The sequence below is a fragment of the Numenius arquata genome, chromosome 1, assembly GCF_964106895.1.
Source record: "Numenius arquata chromosome 1, bNumArq3.hap1.1, whole genome shotgun sequence".
In the NCBI taxonomy this organism is placed as follows: Eukaryota; Metazoa; Chordata; class Aves; order Charadriiformes; family Scolopacidae; genus Numenius; species Numenius arquata.
Window position 1 is genome coordinate 134,161,340 of NC_133576.1, and position 6,000 is coordinate 134,167,339.

Sequence of the window (6,000 nt, forward strand, 5' to 3'; positions counted from 1 at the left end):
TGTATAGCTTATTACCTGAAAATTCATGAAGTACTCTCTCTGAATTTCCCACCATCTGAGCACACAAAAGCCAACACTCGCCCTTGCTCTTGCAAGAGGTTTTTTTCCCAAACAAAACTTATTTGTATATTTTTCAAGCCTGAATGTAAAGAGAGCCCTTTGCTTGTGCAGCTGCAATTTCTTTCTCGAGATTCTCCAACATTTCTAACAAGCTTTGTCCAAAATATGCGATATCCCTTCCATGCATAAGTCTTAGTACTCCTTAACTTTTCAGATGCGTTTTTGCTTGCTAAATTTCATATAGGAAAGGGTCAGTTTTGAAGCTCATCCAGACATTCTCAACATGTAATAAGTGAGAGTAGGTAGAAAAAAATCATAGACAGTGTTACTAAGGCGAAAAATGTTTCTGAGCTATGCTTTTTTCCTTCCTTGAGTAATCTACTGCTTATAACTATTACATTCCTCCCTCACAAATCTTTCTTCTTGGAGAGTGCTGGCCCTTACCCTGCTCTCCCATCTATTCCTCTTCCACTCCTCCTTCCATCTGCTCTGGTAAACCCATTAAATCTGCATTAAGAGCTGTGAAAAGAAGAATGTTTGACAAACTGACTTGACTGCTGCTGACTCCGGTATCATCTGCTGTCATTTGCCTCCATTGCTGTCAACTTTAAAGGTCAAAGAAAAGAGTAAGTTCCTGAGGGGCAGCAGTTCTGGGGAAGCAGACTGGCATCTTCCACCATCTATAGCAGCTGATTTGTAATAATGGCTTTTAAATGTTCAAAGGCTTTTGTTTCCTGTGCCACTCAAGTTGCAAAACTGGACTCAGCCCTTCACAGAGTTTGGGTGAATTTTTTTTTGCATTATCAGTTTTCATGTACCGACACACGGGTAAAAGTTCCCTGAAGTTTTAATTACAAATGAGTTTTGAAACCCAAATCACCTGTTCCCAGGAGAAAGATGCATAAGCAGACACTGATATACCAGGCACTGGTATAAACACAGAAATAGACTTGTCTCTTTCACAAGATCTGTCAAGAAAGGAAAATTCTTGCAATTCAGAACTTGAGTTCATTAATTAAAATGGCAAATAAAGGCCCACATTTTAAACCTGGCTATCTGAATGTAGGTAATTAACATTAGTTTATCTGCTGAGGTGAGTGACAAAAGATGAGTACTAAATGTATTCCTGTTAAAAGACTTAGTCACATAATCTTATGCACAGACATTTGAAAATTAGTCCCTATTTTATCATTATCCCTGCACACTCATGCAGACAATGAACAGAGACAGAAAGCTTAATATCATACAACCAAATTTCCATATGACACAATTTACGTAAGGACTACCTTTTCTATATCCTTTTGCTTCTTCGACCCCATTACCGTAAAAAAAGCCAATATACACAATGACAGGAATTTTTCATTTGAGAGCTCAGTGACACCGGTTCTGCAGTGGACAAAGCTTACAAATAGTAAATTTTGTCCTCCTATTTCTAATACTTATTTTGCATTTAAGTTATAATCCTTCCCTTCGATTTTCTATAAAAGCAGCAGTAAAACATATTTTTCCATTTTTCTGACATTTCCAGAGTGTGCTGTTTCTTAGATCATTATTCTGGCTACTTCTCTCAATACAGTCTTCTCTTTTGCAATGCTTGCCAATGTTTTTCTTTTTTTTTTTTTCTTTTTTTTCTTTTTTTTTCTTTTTTTTTCTTTTTTTTTTTCAAATCTAGTTCCTGTCAATCTACTGCAAACTTTCTCAGAAGTTGCATTTGGCACAGAAATTTCTTTTTTTACTATAATCTTAAACTTTCATATCTTTCCCATCTGTTTTATATGACAGTAATGAGAGTCTTAAAATGGGACTCTATTTCTGCAGTGTTCCAAAAATGCCTTCTGTGCTGTATATTGTTTAGTAATACTCTTTGCATAGAGACATTAATCTCTAAGGACCAGATGCTGATAGTGGGTTTTAGTGCCCTCAACTTCCATTAGAGTCAGAAAGAGGCGAGGATACTTCTCGTTTTGCAGGAAGTGATCAGTGCTTGGCAGAAGCAGATGCTAATTGGCCCATTGGGAGAAACATAAATGCACAGATATGTGTAAGTGTGCTTGTTTTTGTTCACGACTAACCACTGATTAACCTCATAGTTTGTCTGAAGTAAACAGTAGTTGCTATTTTTTGCTGAACTTTTATATTCCTATACTCAGAAACTGCAGTAAAAACCCCAAAACCTATCTCAATTCAGTTTGCTTCATCGAAAGCTGTTTTTTCAGTAATAAAAATGTATTCACTGAAAAAATAAAAATGAGAAAATGTATCTCTCAACTCGAAAGTGTGAATGGTAAAAACAGCACAAAGCAACATTACCAAATTTTCAGTGTCTAAGCTATAATCTAGACATTTATCAACTTGAATAGTCCCTGTTAGGCCAAATGGAGAATATCTGTAAACATTCCTAACTTATTTTTTCTCATAACAAGGAAATCTAATGTTCATATGCTCCAGTCCCAGGAACCACCCCTAGATGCATCCCAAAAGGAAGAAGTCAGGCAAAATAGGCAGCAGGCCTGCGTGGATGAACAAGGAACTGCTGGACAAGCTCAAGACCAAAAAGGAGGCCTATAGAGGGTGGAAGCAGGGACAGGTAGAATGGGCAGAATATAGAGAAACTGTCCAAGTGGCCAGGAACCAGATCAGGCAAGCAAAAGCCCAGGCAGAACTAAATCTAGCCAGGGACATCAAAGACAATAAGAAAAGCTTCTACAGATATGTCAGGGACAAAGGCAAGGACTAGGGAAGTTGTGGGCCCTCTCCAGAAGGAAACGGGAGACCTGGCCTCCCAGGATATGCATAAGGCTGAGCTACTGAACAACTGTTTTGCCTCAGTCTTCACTGGCAAGGGCTCTAACCACACTGCCCAAGTCATGGAAGGCAAAAGCAGGGGCTCTGCGACTGAAGAACTGCCCACGGTGGGAGAAGATCAGGTCTGAGACCTCTTAAGGAACCTGAAGGTGCATAAGTCCATGGGACCTGAAAAAATCCACCCATGCGTCCTGAGGGAGCTGGCGGATGAAGTTGCTAAGCCGCTTTCCATCATATTTGAGAAATCGTGGCAATCTAGTGAAGTTCCCGCTGACTGGAAAAAGGGGAATATAACCCCAATATTCAAAAAAGGGAAAAAAGAAGACCCAAGGAACTATAGGCCAGTCAGCCTCACTTTGGTGCCTGGCAAGATCATGGAGCAGATCCTCCTGGACTCTCTGCTAAGGCACATGGAAAATAAGGAGGTGATTGGAGACAGCCAGCATGGCTTCACCAAGGGCAAATTGTGCCTGACAAATTTGGTGGCCTTTTACAATGCTGCCACAGGCTTGGTGGACAATGGCAGAGCAACAGACGTCATCTACCTGGACTTATGCAAAGCGTTTGACACTGTCCCGCATGACATCCTGGTCTCAAAATTGGAAAGTCATGGGTTTGATGGATGGAGCACTCGGTGGATAAGGAACAGGCTGAATGGCTGCACTCAAAGGGTTGTGGTCAATGGCTCAATGTCCAAGTGCCGGCCAGTGACGAGTGGTGTTCCTCAGGGGTTGGTACTGGGACCAGTGCTGTTTAACATCTTTGTTGGAGACATGGACAGTGGGATAGAGTGCACCCTCAGCAGGTTTGCCAATGACACCAAGCTCAGTGGCTTGGTTGACACACTGGAGGGAAGGGATGCCATCCAGAGGGACCTGGACAGGCTTGAGAGGTGGGCTTGTGCAAACCACATGAAGTTCAACCAGGCCAAGTGCAGGGTCCTGCACCTGGGACATGACAATCCCAGGCATAAATACAGGTTGGGTGGAGAATGGCAGGAGAGCAGCCCTGACGAGAAGACTTGGGAGTGCTCGTGGATGAGAAGCCCAACATGAGCCGGCAATGTGCACTGGCAGCCCAGAAAGCCAACCACACCCTTGGCTTCATCAAGAGAAGTGTGGACAGTGGGTCAAGGGAGGTGATTCTACCCCTCTACTCTGCATTCGTGAGACCCCACCTGGAGTACTGTGTTCCAGCTTTGGAGTCCTTAACACAGGAAGGACATGGACCTGTTGGAAGGGGTCCAGTGGAGGGCCATGAAGATGATCAGAGGGATGGAGCACTTCTCCTATGAAGACAGGCTGAGAGAGCTGGGGTTGTTCAGCCTGCAGAAGAGAAGGCTCCGGGGAGACCTCACAGCAGCCTTCCAGTATCTGAAGGGAGCCTACAGGAGAGCCGGAGAGGGACTCTTTGTCAGGAAATGTAGTGACAGGACAAGGGGTAATGGTTTTAAATTGGAAGAGGGGAGATTTAGATTAGATATTAGGAGGAAATTCTTTACTATGAGGGTGGTGAAGCACTGGAAGAGGTTGCCCAGGGAAGTTGTGGATGCCCCATCCCTGGAAGTGTTCTAGTCCAGGCTGGATGGGGCTTTGAGCAACCAGCTCTAGTGGAGGTGTCCCTGCCCATGGCAGGGGGGTTGGAACTCGATGATCTTTAAGGTCCCTTCCAACTCTAACCATTCTATGATTCTATTCTGGTAACCATTAACATCATGGAAAAAGAACAGACTCTATTTATGTGCCACTTTACTTCATAATAACAGTCCAACCCACCCATTGGAAATTATATAAATACAAACTTGGTTTACTCTTTCTAAACAAAAATAAACCTTTTTAAGTGAACTTTCTTCAGTAAGGTAGTAATTTGGCTAGAAGAGTTATTGAAGAGGAGGTATAGCTCTTAGATCTTCGTGAATCTCAGGCATTTATTTCCTTCCTTGCTGGTCCACCCACAATGTGTCTGGCAATCCATTACTTGGACTATCATGCTTCTAATGAAGGAGAATCAAGCTGAGATTGTACAATTCGATTTTATAAGATATTACCCATGAACAGGAATCAAGAGGTCTTGAAGTACAGCAGAGATGAGACACAGGACTGGGGGTACTGAAGTACTGGGTAACTCCGTCTTCCAACCTACTCCGTGTCTCTAGGCATGACATGGGAACATTTGTCTGGACTTTTCAGTTAGGCAAAGTCAAAAAATGAATATTAGTAATACCTTCCTTGTATGGTGATGAGGTAACATTCACCTCCAGAAAAAGAGTGAAAATCCATTTCCAGAAATACTGCGAGCCAACTGGAGATCATAGAATCATAGAATGGCTAGAGCTGGAAAGGACCTTAAAGATCATCTAGTTCCAACCCCCCTGCCATGGGCAGGGACACCTCTCACTACAGCAGGTTGCTCAAAGCCCCATCCAGCCTGGCCTTGAACACACTTCCAGGGATGGGGCATCCACAACTTCCCTGGGCAACCTGTTCCAGTGCCTCACCACCCTCACTGTAAAGAATTTCTTCCTTATATCTAATCTAAATCTCTTCTCTTCCAATTTAAAACCATTGCCCCTTGTCCTGTCACCACTCTTCCTGACAAAGAGTCCCTCTTCAGCTCTTCTGTAGGCTTATAGAGATAGGTTTATTCCGACCAGAGATAGTGGATTATTCATTATTTTGTGGGATTTCTGGCATGATCCCTATCATCCCTACTATAATGTAGTCCTCCTTGTACAGCATCAGCAAAATCCCAACAAATTATTTTGTACAACCTTGTTGGAAGCAATGAGAAAACAGGTATGTCCTTGAAAGAGATCGTTGCACTGAGCAGCTTTGGCAACTGCTGATTATTTGAGAAAAAAGCGGCCAGATTGACCCTAAGATGTATGCTGAATAGTTTTACATTTATATTCACAGAGTTGCATTCCTACTAACAGGCTGCGAATACTGTGCATGACAATTGCTAATAGTAAAATTAATCTTATTTAAATTGAGTTCTTTAAAATATCGATGTTTACTCTAAATCATGTTGGATACTACTACATGAGCAAATTTAACAGCACTACCAAAATTTGCTGGGTTCTAAAAGTCACTTGACTTTACTATTACGTTATGAAAACTTCTAGAAAGATTTCAC